This window comes from Vanessa atalanta, chromosome 24 (genome assembly GCF_905147765.1).
Source record: "Vanessa atalanta chromosome 24, ilVanAtal1.2, whole genome shotgun sequence".
NCBI classification, from domain to species: domain Eukaryota; kingdom Metazoa; phylum Arthropoda; class Insecta; order Lepidoptera; family Nymphalidae; genus Vanessa; species Vanessa atalanta.
The window spans coordinates 4997474-5017393 of record NC_061894.1 but is presented as its reverse complement, the minus strand read 5'-3'; the positions used below and the strand labels follow the sequence as shown (position 1 = coordinate 5017393).

At 33.1% G+C, this 19920-nt stretch overlaps 1 protein-coding gene across 2 annotated transcripts in view; it reads right to left on the bottom strand.

Annotated features, from left to right (window-relative positions):
• LOC125073368 (calbindin-32) overlaps nt 1-17959 on the bottom strand; it is a 134696-nt gene extending 116737 nt beyond the window's left edge. For both annotated transcript variants that reach the window (XM_047684171.1, XM_047684172.1), the window contains exon 1: nt 17839-17959. The gene's annotated coding sequence lies outside the window, so the exon portion shown is untranslated. The remainder of the gene's footprint in view (nt 1-17838) is intronic.
• Nucleotides 17960-19920: the final 1961 nt, after the last annotated feature.

The following is a 19920-nucleotide window of genomic DNA, read 5'->3' as shown; positions in this document are numbered from 1 at the left end:
TATTAATACCATCGTTCGTAATTCCCCTTACCAAAAGTTTCATGTTTGTAAGTGGTTAAATAAATTATTTACCAAATCGATCGTTTCTATAAGCGTGAATGGGTACACTTAAAAGGAAAACCGTGAGGTCTATAAATTGTATTGTCTAGACTCCAGATATATCATCTTTTTTATTTATAATTCTTATGTATGACTATACACATATCACTGAACTACTGAATCCCTGCTAGACGAGCAAGATTTTGTTGAAATTCCTTATATATTTAAATTGGACACGCGAAGGGTGCTGCAATCGAGTTCTAGGATTTTTTTAATAAAAAACAAGAACGTAATAAATATTTTAATCCGTACGAAGTCGGTACGGACAACTGTAGTAATAATAGCTTATTTATTCCACGAAAAATAAATTACAACCGACAATTTTAGTAAAATTGAATAATTTTAATTTGTGTACCCCAATGTAAAAGCCTCCTCCAAAGAATTCCATTTTTTTCTGTTTTTGGCAGTGGTCATCCAGTCCTACGTAGGCCTCTTGTCCTGCCACCGAGGGCACGGGTGACCTCTCTTTCTAAAGCCAAACGGTCCTTTCCATCTCGTGATGTTGATTGTTCATCGACAGTCATCATATCTCGCCACTTAACCTACTCGTCTCCAATTTAGACTTTGAGAGAACTGTAGAGCATCCATTAGCTTGGTGAACCTCCGGATTTCTGTTTTTCTTACTCTATCTTTCATTTTTATATTTAAACATTTCCTTTCCATTGCCCTCTGCGTGTTCTGTATTTTATGTCTCGTCGTTGTGACCATAGAAACACGTTTGGTAACCATAGGTAAGACAGGGTACAATTGTAGAGTTTAGAATTATCCTTTTCATTTTAATTGGTAGTTGCGACTTGCGAATCTCCTTTTGGTCTCCTTTTTGCATGTTATAGCTACTCTTTTGTCTATTTCCCCTATAATTGGGTTTTCCTAAATGAACAACTACACTGACAGACAACTATACTCTATATAAGATTTTAAATTAACATGGTTATTTTTATTAATTATTAAAATATTAATGTCTTGTTCACGAGACTAGTCTCGTGGACAAGACATTCGTAGATAATGTCGAAATATCGAGCTCCAACAAATAAAAATAAAAAACATGGTAAATATCCCGTTTTAAATACTGTTAGTAACTATACTCTATTTATAAAATCATTTTTTCTGACTTATTATCAACAAACAGCCAAAACAATCTCTCGCCTCAAAAGTTGAATCTGGGAATATAGTGTTAGAGACTAGCCCTAGCATCCAATACGGTGCTGCGTCATAGGATATTATAAAAAATTATATCATTAATAATATCACATTATTATTATTACATATTATAAAACTATAATTAATATTATTTTACATGGAATAACATTTAATACTGGCATGTAACACTATTTCTTATTTTAAAAATGATTGAGCTGTCATAAGCAAAACAATTGGATGATTGTGAGGCATTGTAAAAATATAGAGAGAGATTGGAACATCATTGTACAATATAATTTTATTTTGCCATCCCGACTAATGAAATTACAATAGATTAATTTTATAATGTAAGCATCATCTTTGGGAGGTTTTTTGAAGATATTACCTCACACGTCACATATTACCTCACCCTTAGCACATGGTATATAAAAAACCAATAAAGGATGATATGATTAACTCTTTGTAAAGTGCCAAACCGTATATAGAGTACTTAGCCAACAATATTTAATAATAACATGTACACATATGTAACATTTGCTTTGTGCACCAATAAATCCTCATTATTGGAACGAAGTTCTTTAACGCGGCTTAAAGTAGAGTAAATTAGCAGAAATGGTCACGTTAGGACGTTCAAAGGAAAGAAGGACGTATCGTCCCCTCCATGCGACTTTTCCATCTCTCTTATATCTCTGTCCCTTTCTATTATTGTTTTAATTTAACATTATTCAAAGATTTTTGTTTTTGATTTTTTTCGCTCAACATTTTTGATAAGATTTTTTTTTAATTTATTTGTTCTCGAACGTTCTTAATTTATTTCGTTGTGAATATAGTTCATGTAAATAATTCTTATGTAAATGTTTCATTGTGTCTGTAATTTGATTATATAATATAAAATAGAAAAAGCAAATTAGTTCGTACCGGGTAACCGACGATTTTTTTTTAGCATTAGCAGCCTATAAATTTTCCCACTGCTGGGATAAAGGCCTCCTCTCCCTTTGAGGAGAAGGTTTGGAGCATATTCCACCACGCTGTTCCAATGCGGGAATACACATTTGGCAGAATTTCGTTGAAATTAGACATGCAGGTTTCCTCACGATGTTTTCCTTCACCGCCGAGCACGAGATGAATTATAAACACAAATTAAGCACATGAAAATTCAGTGGTGCCTGCCTGGGTTTGAACCCGAAATCATCGGTTAAGATGCATGCGTTCTAACCACTGGGCCATCTCGGCTCTTACAACCGACGATACATCACCTTTTTCTTATTAAAATATCAGTGATCATTTTGATAAATTTTATCTAATTCGATGATAATTATATTATTTAAGTCAGGACAGGTCAGCTAACTAGTCTTTATAGAAAAAGGCGAAGACAAAACCGTTCCTTTTCCTCCATTGTTCTTCAACCGATTTTCTTTTTTAGCTATTGACAGGCTGACGGGGCAAAAATTGGAAATATGAGTTGCAAAAGGAGTTCGAAACATACAAATCTCCGTATATATTCTTCAAGAATTTCAATATTTATACCTGTGAACTTCCATTTTGAGATTTGTTACGGAGGTTTTTAGTAAAATGTTTTCAGGTAATAAGTGGTCCAATATCTACCCTACCTTTATTTCGATATGATCGATCGACATTGTTTTATTTGAAAACGCAATTTTTCAATATATATGAATTTAGCTTAAAGCTCCTTTTATTATTAGATATCCTTATAATACGGTAATTTCTTCAACCGGAAGTCGCTAAATTTCTCTTTTTATAAACCATTTCATTCCAATAAGTTATTAATTATTCATAATTATAATTTTATGGTTATTCTTACTTTAAATCGAGTTTTCCATTGTAATTTTATTAATTGATTTCAATGGTACAGTGGCAATGGTATGTGTTCTTTCTGCCAAGGATTGGTGTGTTTTTTTTGTTATATTCGTGCGTTGCTTTCAATTATATTTAAAAAAAATATATATTAAAATGGCGTGTTTTCTTTAGCATGTTTATATAAGAGTCAAGGGTAAACATACACGCGAAGCAAGAAATAAAATAAAAATTTCATGTTAAAGATTTTTTCAAGGTTAAATTCTTGAAGATTCTTAAAATCAATAGTAAAATGTATTAACTTTTTTTCAACGTTTTCTAGGAAGGAGTTTTTATGAGCGGCATTTATTTTGCGTTCATATGTAGAATAAGTTGTTTTGAGATTATTTGGAAAACCTTACGCATATCTGAATAAAAGACCCTTCCCTGATCGGATATAACCATCGAACCGGCTTTTATTTAAATCCACTTCTTTTCAATCAAATTCTCATCTTCACTGAATATGACATACGAAAGTATGCGAAAATATTTTATTAAATTATATTTAATAAATTGTTTCCACGTGCGGCTTCACTCGGGTCTGAGGGGAGAGGGGAAGGGTAATGTCCTTTCCTGTACTCCTGATAACCTTTATGCTTCATGATGATCAGTTGAGTAGTTTAGACGTGAAAACGTAACAAGCAATCAAACAAATAAATAAGGTTTTACAATTATTAAAGTATAATATTAATTAAAGTAATTATATCTTTAAAAAAAACGTATTTTAATCGCATTACAAGTGAACTATGTTCTTTAATGAGTAATAGTAAGGTTATATTGTTTTTATTTGGGATTTGATTTATTTTACATATAATATACAGATATTTTACATATATATATACGTATGTATATATATATGTAAATCAATATCTATATATCAATATCTATATCTTTTCAGTCATAAAAGCGCGCCTCTATGTCAAATTTTATCGTGCGCATCAACAAATATAATTTAATTGTATCTTGTATTTTTTTGCTTCCTCTATTCTTACAAAAGCCATATCTCACGCACACTAAGACACCGTGTAAATACGAGCGTTACGCACACTAAATTACGTTGATACTTTAGCGTAGAGGGGCGCGCCCTCGTGCGTGAATAGACGCATGAATTTAGTGTTAACGCATACTATACGTTATTTCTCGTCCGTGATGCGATTTTGACGTATGACGTACTTCCCTGGTTGTGTTTTAAAGTCGGATAGTGGAACGAATTATCATCCTTCTTAGATCCCACAAGTACTGTCACCCAAGAAGATGAAGTTTATAGTACATACCCAAGAATAGTGTCTTCACCGAGAGGCCGAATATTAATCCCATAGTTCAATAAGTCCCGAGTTCAATATAGTATCATTTAAATACATTAATAACTACTGGCTTTCTTGTTCTGCTCAGTAGAATCTACGATCCGAACCGGTAGCTCTACATTTATTTACGTATGACACGACGATTCAAAAGCCTAGCTCGATGCTTTCATGAGTCTACTCGAATAAAGAATATTTTGATGCTTTGTGTTTAAGATAAAATAAGGATAAAACGAGTTACTTTAACAAAAGTATTTTAACAACAATATAAAAAATACGTAAACATGGTAAAGTAAAGTAATAAATAAGTACACACAAAATACCTTTATAATAAACCGAAGTATTGCGGTGAATTTACTTAATAATATCAAAATTGTATACTGCATTTATGTACTGACAGCTTTAAGTGCTTGAACACGCTCAGATACTAATTTTCTAAATATGAATATAAAATGAATGGTTATTAAATGATATAGACAGCAGAACCCGCAGCTTCGTCCGTTTAAAATTATGTTTGTGACGAACGAGCCGAGATGGCCCAGCAGAAGGCGATGGCCCAGTGGTTAGAACGCGTGCATTTTAACCGATGATTGCGGGTTCCAACCCAGGCAGGCACCACTGAATTTTGATGAGCTTAATTTGTCCTTATAATTCATTTCGTGCTCGGCGGTAAAGGAAAACATCGTGAGGAAACCTGCATGTGTCTAATTTCAACGAAATTCTGCCACATATGTATTCCACCAACCCGCATTGGAGCAGCCTGGTGGAATATGCTCAAACCTTCTCCTCAAAGGGTGTCTGTGGTGGTGTCTGGGTAAGGTCTTAGCCCAGCAGTGGGAAGTTTACAGGCTGATGATGATGTTGTGATGGACATGCTCTAAGAACTAGCCTTTGTTAATCGTTTAGGTTCATACTTTCTTCGTATAAAATTTTATCAAAATCGATCCAGCCGATGAGCCGTGAAAACGTAACAGAGAGAGATTACTTTCCCATTCATGTTATTCGCACAGAAAAAAATATATTCGCTTATTTTCTGGTGGGTTATATATTATTTTACAAGGCTTTGTGTGAATCCGACTGGAAGGTTAATAAGCCTTTCTATTTCACCGACATGAGCAATATTTAGTACTACTGTCTTCCAGACACAGGCACAAGAAACATAACATCTTAATTCCCAACGTTGGTGATGCATTGACCATGGGCGGTAATGACCACTTACCATCTAAATTAATCTATACAATCTCTAATAATATTATGAACTCTGTCTGTCCGTCTGTTTATCTTTTGCGGCTCATCCACTGAACCGAATTTGATGAAATCTCTTATGACGGAGTCTTGAACCTTAAGAAAAGACAAAGGGTACTATTATGCCTAATACCTTGACGACCTCCGTGGTCCTTCCGTCTACATTCCCGGCCGAGTCGATGTAGAAAAAGTTCATTAGTTTTCGATGTTGTCTTGGGGCTGGGTGTTTGTGGTACCGTCGTTACTTCTGAGTTCCATAACACATGTGCTTTAGCTACTTACATTGAGATCAGAGTAATGTATGTGATATTGTCCAATATTTATTTATTTATCATTAATACTTGACGTCCATTCCCTAAACAACTAGACTACATAAATAAATACATTTAGAACTAATAAACACAACTATCATAAATATCATAATTACGGTAGTTTAATTAATTAGTCTTAATACTTAAAATAATATTGATATATGTTACAACATATATATCAGAATTAAATATTGCGGAGCAAAACTAATTACATTGGCTCCGCTTTATATTATCACTTTACTTTGATTAATGCACTGAGGATAAACCCGCTTTTAATAACGATTTTAATTTTATTATTAATTTAGTAGTGGCATCAATTTTCAACTTAAAAATATATATATTATATTACATATTTTTACAGTAAAATTTAACATTACTTTCAGTTAAAATCGTGACTGAAATAATCCAATGTATTTTCTTTGAGTAATAATTGCTTTTCCTGTTTAAATTTTTTTGTGTCATACGATTAAGGCGGACAGGAAAATAGGTCTGATGGTCACCACCGCTATAGACATTAGCTCTGCGCACCTGATGGTAAGTAATAATAAATAATAATGGACGCTCTACGAAATGATAAAATTTCGCTGCCGAACTGTGCCCCCAATTTTTGGAACTTCGATGTCATGTCCCTTGTGCCTTTAGTTAAACTAGCTCACTTACCCTTCGAACCGGAACACAGCAATACTAATTATTACTCAACTGGTTTTTACCTTCCCAGGCCGTATCGCACAATGCTCTACCACCAAGTAAAAAATAATACAATTGTATCTTGTTGATATTTTTGTGAAAATTAATAAAGAAAACGATGTTAGTCTTCTGACATAAAATTATATATTAAAACAACATTTTTAAATTTTGACAACAGAAGAATATTTTCTTAAATATAAATTCTAAAATAAAAATAAATTAATGCAATGAACCTCCTTTTAAAATTTAACAAGTTAATAGCAATAAAAATAGTTTCAACTAAACATATCTTATATATTAAGATGTGTGCATGTGTCTAATTTCAACGAAATTTTGCCACATGTGTATACCACCAACCCGCATTGGAGCAGCGTGGTGGTATAAGCTCCGAACCTTCTCCTCAGAGGGAGAGGAGGCCTTAGCCCAGCAGTGGGAAATTGACAGGCTGCTAATGTAAAAAAAATGTTACAGTATCAATCTATATGGACAGGGGTGACCTTTAAACTTTAGATAGCCCACATGCCAAGCCTACCTATTTTAAATAAAAACTAAACACTTGTTAAGATTTGAACTCGGTGATCTTAGCTTAAGAGCCAAGTATTCCAGCCACTATAACTCGGTTCAACGTAACATTTAAATAAGTAAAATTAAAAATGTTAATATTTCGATCAAGCCGTCAAAAGTTTTAACTTACCTAAAGCGCTTGAAGCGCAAACGAAGCGGTCTCGGCACTGCGTCAATCAAAGATTGTTTTACGGATTAATAATGCGTGATTAAATTGTATAAACAACCTTTCCATGTTAACCGCAATCCTCGAATATTCTTAATAATTTCGTTATTATATTCTGATTTTACTGTTCGTGGAACCGACCAGAAAAATTCGAGGAAGTACAAAATTAAAATATAGAAATTAACTAATAAAATAATATACAATGCGGGTTTTGTACGAACTATTTCATAATTGAAATTAATTTATCATCTTGCGCTAGAAATGTATTGTATTCAATCACACCATTTTATTTGTTGACCAAAAAACTTGTCCTTTATATTTTATAATTAATAAGAATAGTAATTATGGGTCATTAATTACGTATATTCCTTCTTCCTAGAGCTTGTGCTAGCGAGGACAATTGCCCAAGAGAAGAAGAAGTTTACTTGGTGGTAGGGCTTTGTGCAAGCCCGTCTGGGTAGGTACCACCCACTCATCAGATATTCTACCGCCAAATAACAGTACACTGTCTTGTTGTGTTCCGGTTAGAAGGGTGAGTGAGCCAGTGTAATCACAGGCACAAGGGACATAATATCTTAGTTCCCAAGGTTGGTGGCGCATAGGTGATGTAAGGAATGGTTAATATTTCTTACAGCGCCTCTGTCTATGGGTGGTGGTGACCACTTACCATCAGGTGGCCCATATGCTCGTCCGCCAACCAATGCCATAATAAAAAGAGATCGAGGGTAAACTATAGCGCTTTTGATGCTTAGGGTCGTCGCACACGAGGCATCGGCCACAACCACAAAACGCATGTATATAGACTCGCCGCACACGGTTGACGCCGGTCGCCGCTACACGCTACAATCATAGAGAGTCCATAGAAGGTATGAAAACTACATGTAATATAGTGGCCGGTGGTGGTGGTGTGGTTGTGACCATTAAACTAATAAATTTAACACGCTGTACTTTCACCAGCATCAAATCTGTGTGCAAAATTATAGCTAAATCAATTTAAGATATTGTTTTCTAGTTTTAATAATAAACAAAAACATCAAAATTCAATCAAGGTACTTCACTACGAAGCCTAAATAGTTTGTCTAGCATTCTGAACCGTTTAGCGGCTGTCTGGATCCCTTTTTATATTTGCTTTTTTTACCTTAAATTCACCATTAATCTTACGAAAGCATGACGTTTAACCAATACGTCAATACATAAACAGGTCCAGTGAAAAAACGCCTTTTGAAAATAACTAACAATTTATCTTACCAGCAAATTTACCAAGTCAATGAATTAATAAATATATCAAAAAAGTTGAGTAAATGGGCTATTACATAGTGGGTGGTACCTACCCTTGGCTTGCACCTTAACCTACCACCTAAATGTGTCGCGAATCATTGAATCTTTAGTATATTCCGATGGTAGGAGAACTAAATATATACAAACCTTAGATTTAAATATCCCTTCAATATTATACATTACATTTATTTCGTAAAAAAGTTATGTATATTTATAATACATCACTGTTCAATTGAACTGCTAATATCCACTTTAATGTCCAAAGTTCCAATTCCCAAAAAAAAACACTGACAATAAAAATACGTAAAAAATAAAATTAACCATCATTGGCCAAGACCTAAAAAAACAGTGGATTAATTAGGTCTTGACCAATGATGACAAATTAGTTCGTTTATACTCCTCTAGACATTGCAATCGACTACAAGCCGTTAAGTCCCTAATTACACCGGGACATAAATCCTTCAAACTGCAACATTGCAGTACAAAAGTATTGACGTTTAGTAGCATTTACTACCCAGAGCACGTTCCGTAAGCGGGCGCAGCTGCTGACTCTGCTCCAGTATTCGAGCACAATTACTTATTCTTATCTAACGAGTATGAATTGACAGGACTGGGGTTTAGAACGTAAAGTCCGTGGTCATCGGACACCGAAAATAAGAAAAGATCTTCCAAGAAATTCCAATATTAAAGGAATTTTCTGTACTTCTATTCTATACTAATATTATAGATGAGAAAGTATCTATGTCTTTCTGTTTCTCTGTTGTTCTTCAAGCTCCAAAGAAGGACATGAACTTACCTAATGACCAACCCCTACAACACGTAAAATAACACATATACTGTAATATTCTTTATAATTTGTATATTTCTGTTTAGTTTTAATTATTTACAAGTTTTCATGGCTTCGTCCGAGTGGGATCGATAGTGGGCTTAAAATGTTGGCCTATGTCCTTCTTCAGGATCCAATCTTGCTCCATACTAAATTTTATCAAAATTTGTTTAGTGAATTTTCCGCGTAAGCGTTGCAATCAGACAGGCTGACTTACTTTCGCGTTTATAATATTAGTATAGATAAGACAGCGTGATAGGTGTATCGTGATACCTAAATGTATATATGTAGGACATTATCGTTCATATTAGAATACAGAGAATACAGACAGACACACAATTTTAATTATTCTTATTCAAAGTCTACATAAAAAGCAGGCTGATCGAAAAATACGATGAAGTAATTCGTGATAAAAATCCCGGCCAATAGTCCTTTTATTGTTTTCGTTGCAGCCTGCGGTAGAAGTGAGCACCGAGGGGGAAACTGCATATGTCGCAAAATAAATTCGATCAACGAACTTGCCAACCCGCAATACTTTGATTTATTTCTTTCTCTTTAATGCAGGAATTGGGATTAAAGAGCCATTGAGGTAAGTTTCGAAACGTTTTAATAAATTGTCTGTTTATCATAATTATGTATTTACATTGATTTACTTTGATGTTTTCGTAATAAAATCCGCTTAAACAATTACAGTAATTCGCAACCGAAGCCGCAGGACTTACGACAGTGTGTGTGCACACACAATGCCCTCAGAATACACTCATTGTTTCCACCCAGTTTGAAGAGTCTTTTGTTATTAAATATACATCGACTAGCCTTTCAAAATCATTCATAGATTTTATCTTTACTAATGTTACGTATTGTTACGAAACAAAAACATTAGTTCCATTTATTGTATTGATCTTGTTGTTACCGGGCTGATGTTCATTGGCGTAGGCGTTTGATATGGTAGGTTTTGATACGAAATCAAAATCAAAATAATTTTATTCAAGTATGAAGGCAGTAATCTTTTTTATACATATAAATATTGGACAACATCACATACATTACTCTAAACCCAATGTAAGTAGCTAAAGCACTTGTGGAAAATCATAAGTAACGGCGGTACCAGACCCAAGACAGCATAGAAAACTATAGAACTTTTTCTACATCGACTCGGCCGGGACTCGAGGCCGGGACCCATGAAAACCGGTGTACACACTACACGACCACAGAGGACGTCAATCATCGTTATCAAAATAAAACACTCTGTATAAATATCATGCAACTAGTATTATACTTGATCCAGCAAGTATTCAATAATCTATCTCAGGCTTTGGAGGATGAGGACCGGCCGGAACCGGAAGATGAAGAGTGATTAGGGAATGGCGGATCGAGTGGATGGAGTACGACTCCGCGCGGTCCTTGTTACAAGTTACGCAAACTTTTGGCAAACTCCGTATCGTATCGCGCCCATTAAAATTCACAAAAAATACACAATTCAAATGTAATTCGTAGCAACGAAAGATTTGAGATTTACACAAAGTGGAATATTTAACGTTGTACCACAATATGCTTATAACAATAAATATCAAAAATAATATAGACCTTTTTAGAAGAAACGGCGATGATAAATTTATTATACATGATAAAAAAACGTAGAGCTAATACTTGTTGATTATGAATTTCACACAGGATATGTTATAAAAATTTAATTGTATTCAATTGACATAACTTTGTATTACAAATGTTAGAAAAGAGTAACCACTTCCTTGTCGGTTTTTCTCCGAACCGGTTGAGCTTTACGGCTTAAGATTCCGCAGATATTTTTAACTTAGCCTATTCGTAATGTTATAATCTAATGTCAAAAAAAAAACAGTATTCCCAAAAAGGTTTTCATTTAATTCAATCCTATGAAATGACAATTCAAAAGTGCTTTTATTATAGGCTCAAAGGCTAGGCTTGAGTGAATAAAACATTGATATTATATGGTAAATGTTTGGGAGTACAATTTTTTTTAAAAGTATAGCAAAAGACTCTATGTCCCGCTACTGGGCAAAGATCATCACCACGAGAGTATTTGGATCATATTCGACAACGCAATTCCTGTGAACAAATTAGGGTGAGTTTATTCACGATGTTTGCAAATTAATTATTAACACACATTAACCACTGAAGAGGTTAAGATTTGAACCAGCCTTCGGTTGAAATCTACGTATACCTCTTGGCTTTATCGGTTTAATAATTCAAACGAGTACGGTTTCCGTGTTCAATTAAATCACTTAGCACGTTATTTGTAGCGCGTAGTTGTGTAACGACTTGGTGTACCATATGTTTAAACTTATTTATTGATTTAATAATAAGGAATTCCAACAGAAGAACATATAAAAATACAAAGATACGTGTTTAGAAATATTAAGGTATAAATGAATACAAGAAGATTTTTATTTGTAGAGATAAAACGTGTAATAAAACAGAAGTTGAAGTGACAAGAAGAAAATCTTTAAAAAGAAATATAATTAAAACAGTTATTGCCAAATTAAACCTCTTTTAACAATTTATAAAAAAAAGACATCGCCTTATTAATTTAACCAAACAATAGTTCAGTAGAAAGCGTTTGAATGTACATGTTATTCAAAACTCAACTCAAACTCAAACTCAAATTCCTTTATTCAATATAGAAGTATTACACTTTCTTATTGATTGTCAAGTTAAACACTACCACCGGTTCGGAAAAGGAAACACCCTGACCTGGGAAGAACCGGCAAAAGAAACTCAGCTTTTCTTTTTTTTTACGTCAAATTAATTATATACATAATTGTATATGAATAGAAACAGCCAGGAGGCGATCGTTTCGTTCCCAAGGTGTGCTATCAAACGTCATCATCATCCTCCTGCCCTTATCCCAATTTTACTTGGGGTCGGCGCAGCATGTCTTCTTCTTCCATACTTCTCTGTCAGACGTCATCTCACAAGTAACATTCTTTCTAACCATATCGTCTTTCACACAATCCATCCATCGTTTCTTGAGTCGTCTCCTACCTCTATATCCTATCGTGTGCTATCAAACGTGAACTCACTAATTGTATAGTAACCTTTCGCACACAAGCGTTCCTTAACATTTTTTTTAAATTTCGCAACAGAAGCATTTTGAACGCACCAATATTATGAGAATCACATTTTCTCATAAAAAACATTACAGAATATATATTGAGAAGCAACAGACAATATCTTAATTTCTTTAAATTTATACCTTAATGATTCCTTGGCTCCTAGGTTATAGCCCTCTTCTGCAGTACAAATATAGTATGGATTGATGATGATAGATTCGTAAAGATTATCCGATTATACGAATATATATCTAGACCGACTAAGATATCTAAACTCTCACGAAAACAAACCACTCATTATAAAATCCAGGTCATTGAAGTCCTTTGGAATAATGCAAATTCATATATATATTACATCATTTGCAATTTATACCTTCCATATTTGAATTGGTACCAAAAAAAACCTAAAACTTATATTGTGATGCTGCCTGGTAATAAATACATGCCGGCACACCGATACACAAATTGAAGACAACACACGCCAAAGGCACCAATAAATAAAAACTAAAACTAAATTAATTAGCAATTCCATAACTTCATTAAATCATGTCGATTACGAGCTGCCCTTAAAACCTAACAGTGTTGCTATTGTATTAAAATTTCAGAATATAGGGCTAAGGGCCAAATATATACCATAAATTCTCAATTGTTGGACCCTGCGTTGTAAGTTCATCTGAAGCCCTATAATTCTGAGGCGTGGGCGAAGTTAATGAGGTAAGTAATTTGCGAATCTTCAACTTTATTTAAGACTTCCTATTTAACACCAAAGTTGAACGTTAATGACAAAATTATATCCTTTATTTATTAAAAACGTTTTTTTTTTTTTAATAATTAATTATCGGGAAAAGGAAACGATTCAAAACTTCAATTGATACTAACTGTTGTACAAAATACAGACTATGGTCGCAAGATTAGAATTCATTGAATCCGAAATTTCCATGGTTGACTAGTGAAGAATGCCTTTAGCGATTAACTCGCGTTTGGTGCACTATATTATAACTAGATGAAAACCCGGCCTCGTTCGGATTAAATAAAAAAAAAATAAACGAATACGGTTTATCCTTTACTTTTCATACAACATATAACTTTTTCATAAACTTTGATCTATAATTTCTTGTGTATAAATTTCCATAGAGGCTACCGTACTTATATATAATTATTATTTGAGACACATTTTCTGAACGCACCCGTAAACGTCAAATATGGCCGCCCGTTGAAGTGTTATGTCATTGAATTTTATGGTTTTATTATCGAAATATCTCGATTATACGAATTTTGCGGATGTATGTTATCGACTAAGAAATTATTAGTTCTTAATGATCTATAATTTTGGATAGGTTTCGATCGGGTCTATCGTAGACTAGCACGAAATTAATTATATGTTATAATGTATTTATGAAATAAATTAGACGATAAACATATATCATGATAGACGTACAGCACTATTTTAATACTCGTAATAATTTCGACGTTGGAACAATAAAAAACGAAGGTTTAATCAAAAATCATAAACAACGTGACAACATTTCTCTGGACATACCAGCTGATAGTTAAACAGTATCAGAGTACAAAGCGAAGCTGCTTTGGTCCATGAAGTCCGACGAGACATTTTTTGAAAGCAATTCTATCGAAAATGGTCTGCTTGGAATGAACCATTTCCATCTGTGTGAACTAAATGAAAGACATTGAGGAGAAGCGGCTGCGTCACCATTCAAATAAAAAAAATAAAAACGTAAAATCCTCACTTAACGTCCATAACAAAAGCCTACAGTGTTAAGTATCTGTGCCAGCACAAGGGATATAACATCTTATAGTTTAAGCTTTGCGTTTATAGACATATTAACAGGACATTGGAATTTAAGTACTTGTAAATTAGTAGCTGTTCCACGAAGTTTCGCCCACGTTAAACCTTACTGTTCGACTAACGTCGGTCGTAGCGTTAAATGAAGTATTTCACCTTTCTCAATAAATGGGCTATCAACGCTAAGATTCAAATCGGGCTACAAGATCCTAATATTGAAACTTCCCAACAAGCAATTTTCGGCTTAAATAAAATAACAATATAAAATAGTTTACGTTGCAAAATAGATGAGTTTTCTTGGTGGTAGAGCTTTATGCAAACCCCATTTAAGTAGGTACCACACAGCCATTAGATATTCAACAGACACCGACTAATATATAGTATTATTGTGATCCAGTTTTAATGGAATTAACATTATCTTATTTTTCAAAACTGGTGATGTATCGTCGATTTAACGATTTAAGGAATCATTTATATTTCTTACGTCTTGTTTTAACGTCTATAAGCGTTAATGACCACTTACCATCACGTAGCCAGTTTGCCAGTACATAAAAATATTTCAAAATACATAAATATATATTAAAGAAAATTTTGGGTCAAAATTCTATGAGTACTCTATTTAACTAGGATCTTTATTAATAGAAAATAGGTACTTCGATAGAAATCTTGGTTCTGAAACGAGATAATTCCAGACTGTTTCTGGGCACTATTACTAGACAAAATAATTAGATAGGTGCGACCTTTCAGCTCGTCCTTCGCCATTCTGAGAAAACAGTATTACAATATATCTCTAAAGATAGTTTCTTTGTCAGAAACTTGTAAAAGTCAGACATCTGAAAGAGGTTTTATGTTTTCTGAGAATAATAAATACCTTTTTGGTATGACTTGTGATAATTATTTGTTGGTAGGGCTATGTTCAAGTCCGTGTGATGTCTATCATGGTGATGACCACTTTTCATCAGATGCTCCAATATCCAACTACATAGTATACAAAAAAATTAAAAGATTTACTAAAAAGGCGGTAGCTGTGTGCACAGATAACAAAATAGATGGTTATTTTTTGGATTAGAGAGTTAGTTGTGTAATTAATAAATATTCAATGTTGATTTTTTTTTGCTTTAAGAACAGCTGATCTCTAAGGCTCTATCTCAATCATATTGTTAGTAGACATTGTTAAGTCTTTATTAAAAGATTTCTTTTAGAGTCAACTTTTCTTAGAATTCTCTGCTCTAAAAGTATAGTTATATGTCAATTTTGTACTTAGATACGTTTTTTTTTTCAAATCATAATATAATTAAGTTTCAGACAAATGTGAATATATATGAGTTTACACGATTTTCTGTCGAAATACTTTTTAATGAATAGTTCATAAAGCTTTAACTATATTATATCTTAATACCTAAATCCGAGTTATTTTATCTCTTTCTATTTAATGTTTAAATGTCTGATCCGTATTTGATGAACGTTGGGATTATTTTTTTTTCTTAAAAATAAACCACAAATATTATTTATTAATATTTAATTGTTATTTAAATTGCAAATTGTTCGAACCATGACGCCATTTTCTTTCTCATTTTGTCTATACAATCTCGTTTCCCGCGTTCTAAGTTCGAAATATAAACATATTTAAAATATTTTATATTTGTATAATGTCTGCGTGCGTGCTACGTGCCAGTATCTTATATTTACAATAATAATAATACCCTTTCTTGCACACAATTGTATTTGTAGTCTTATAAATATTAAACAACTTCAGAAAGTTAAATTTAAAATAAAAGTAATTCAACACATGGGAACTAAGTTATTGAGCCAGAATAAAATCCTTTCGACCGATGGTACTTCATTACCGCTCATAGACGTGGACAGAAAAAAATATTAACCATCACATCGTGAATACTCCACTTATCTTGGGAACTAAGATGTCTTCTATGAAACAAATATATGTAAGAGCAAATACATACATATTAGCAAGGTTACTATACACGGGGTTAGTATCCAGGGCGACAAAATTTAGCAAGAGATAAAAATCTTCACGCTATCGATTTTCTTATTTTCCAAAACATATTTAAAGACGAATAAGTGTTTTTATTAAATTAATAATTCTATATCCATTTTCGATATTAAGCAAAATTTCAATAATGCAGCGACATTTTATACTCGGCGCTGCATATTCTTGAATTCTATTTTCAAAAATTTATATTCTACGCGATGTGATGTTTATGACCGAAATATTTTCAAAGAATTTCTGTGTTTGTCCTTTGCTCACATATTCATGATCGTTTTTTTTTTAAATATTTTTTTTCATTGTTGAATTATTTATTATTTTCATTCAATGAAACCACTGTAACGAAACAAATACATATACATCAATGTTATTATACATATACAAAAATAATTAATGAATCATAATTAAACTTTTAATTAAATTTATATGAAATCTTTGGTATTTTATACATTATATTATCACGATGAAAGTTAAATTGTATAGAATGTTTAATGAGTTACAAATTTTTGTTTAACAACACCTTATTAGAGCTTTTTTTTTCATAAAATTACCAAGTGATTTTATAATTGGCAATAAAGATTTAAAACCAGGGAATCGAAACTGCGATCCCAAAATATTTGTTCGCTATTGGTGGAACATTATTGATTTAAACAATGATCGAGCGGTTGACGTTCTCTATTTGACAGATAATAAGAATGAATGAAATAAAAATAAAGATCATAATAATGCTATACTTTTTTTTTAAATGTAAACTTGGACAAAGGTGTGAGTTAAGTCGTCATTAATAATACTGTATGGAATTGAATAATTAAATATAGGAAGATTTATTGAATAATAAATTAATGTACGGTCAATGTTTTTTTTTTATATATATATTATTAAATACCTAAATTGCAAGTAGATAATGAAGAAAGTAGAAATAAATAAATTAGTTAATTTTAAAAATGATTTTGTAAAATAAAAATTTAAAAATGCGTATACACATTGTATCTTAAATATGATATAGCCTATCATATTGATTTTATTCATCCCAAAATAGATGAATCTTTTTTTTAACACCTGCTACTCCTAAGGATATTTTACTAATAATTACAAAGAGGATGTAAATATATTGTAAGGGTATTTATATTTCTCTACACTTGAAAAGTAACTTATTTTCTTGAATATTTTGTTTAGTACAAATAAAGCCTTATTAATTTAAATATTTTATAATTTGTAAATTGACTTATTTTTATCTTTTTAGTTTGTTTTTATTTATCTCGATTTAAAACCAATCTTATATCGATATTGTCGATATAACATTAAAATATTTTTTTAAAGCTTAAAAAGTTCCTCGTTTAAGCAAAACACGGTCGTCACAAGATAACCAGCTGAGAGTATGAAAATACTAACAATTCACCTTCGCAATAGTGTTTTGTAAACGTAAGGGAATTTACAAATACACGTCATTATTTACAATTTACAGTACCCACCTCAGTACAGCGTTGATTTCTTTCTTCTCAGTCAGATAACATCAACTGCTGATAATTGTTTATGTGTTTGACACGATAACGCGTTTCTGTAACGAGGAGACGTGTACCCGGTACGGGCTCCGAGCCGCGAATGAATGAAGCAGGGGTTGTTGGAGGGCGGGGCCGAGCCAGACAACCGTACTGAATTCGAAAGCCTCAACAAAACGTATCTATGGAAATAAAAATCGGCATTTCAACTTGGTCGGATTGCGGAAAACTCTAGCTGATTTTCTGAAGATTAACATGCCAGATGCGAGAGTCTCCACCCTGTAAAGATTTACAAGGGAAATAGTGATTTCAGAAATTTCCGCCTAATAGCGATGTTTACTGTTGTAGTTGTCAGGGCCATTGAAATCTTGGTATTCGGTATTAATAATCTCATATGAACTACCAAGAACGCGAGATATTCGCATTATGTTACAAGTTATGTACAAATGCGTCTTATTAAAATGTATTATCATATATAATAAATAATAACGTTACGAATCGTGCAAGTACGCTTGACGTCGTTAACTTGCTTCGATGAATATTTTCACTTAATATATAACCTCCATGCAGTATTACGACGAATAAGGCCACTCCTTCGCCCGTGTTCACGAATTTTTTTAAAAAGCTTTACCATATTTCAACCGTTCGATTTTTATTTGAATCAATAACAATGTTCCCTAAATATCAACCAATAGCGAACGAATATGTTGGGATCTCATCGTCGATTCTGATTTTAAATTTCGAATAGCATTGTGTATCACACGACTAAAATCAACATTTCTAATTATGTAATTATTTTTAATCAAGAATTAACATTTGGACTTGGACGCGAATGTTAAAATAAATTATGTTAACTATAAGAGGCGCGATGGCCCAATGCTTAGAACACATCAATTAAGGACTTTCATTCATCTCTTGATCTTCGATAATGGAAAACATAGGAAGCAACATCTATGTATCCGCTAACCCGCAGTGCCAACGCTTCTCCTATTATAAAGTTAAGTAAAAGCAATATTACTTTACTTTACTTGATAATTTTAAAATTCTTTATTAGAGTGTAACTCCACACCCTAATGTCTCCTACTGGTGACAGGACGGCTGGTTCGTTTTTTTTTTCCGAGAGTCGGAATTACGATTCAACGGGGAAATGCTGCCAGCATTCTTGCCACCATTCCACGCGGTCAAGATTTATACAGTAACTATTTTTAATTCAAATCTGTATATATTAGGACTTAGTTTTAATAAGTCTTATGCAAATAAACAATTTATTTATGATGTTACCTTTTCATTTTGCTGAGAAGCATTTCATAAATAGAATTTCGATATTTTATTTTAAAGCTCCCGAATCAAAGGTCACGCTGATTGGTTATAATTAGACCGAAGAGACCAATCAATATTCGTCTTATTTATACATTACTCGGGGCTTAACTGAACTCATTCCTTTTTTGAATAAAACATATAAATTTCGTAATTTTTCTATATGCAACGTTTAACGAGACATTTGAATGAGTTTTATCTTCTCCATATACAACACTGGCGCTATAAACATAAGAAAAAATACAAATAGGAATACCTAGTTGTTGCCCGCTGCTTCGCTCGCGTTTTAGGGGATGGTAATCAGGTAAAAAAGAGGCATGATGCAAGAGAGAGTATATTTGTCATAATTAAGAAATATGAATAATACTTGGTGGTAGGGCTTTGTGCAAGCCCGTCTGGGTAGGTACCAACCACTCATCAGATATTCTACCGCCAAACAGCAGTACTCAGTATTGTTGTGTTCCGGTTTGAAGAGTGAGTGAGCCAGTGTAACTACAGGCACAAGGGACGTAACATCTTAGTTTCCAAGATTGGTGGCGCATTGGTGATGTAAGGAATGGTTAATATTTCTTACAACGCCATTGTCTATTGGCGGTGGTGACCACTTACCATCAGGTGACCCATTTGCTCGTCCGCCAACCTATACCATAAAAAAAAACCTTATAGCCTTATAGCATACTAGCCCCTAGACCAACGTTTCTATAAGTTGCATATTATTAACAAAATCCACAGGCTCAC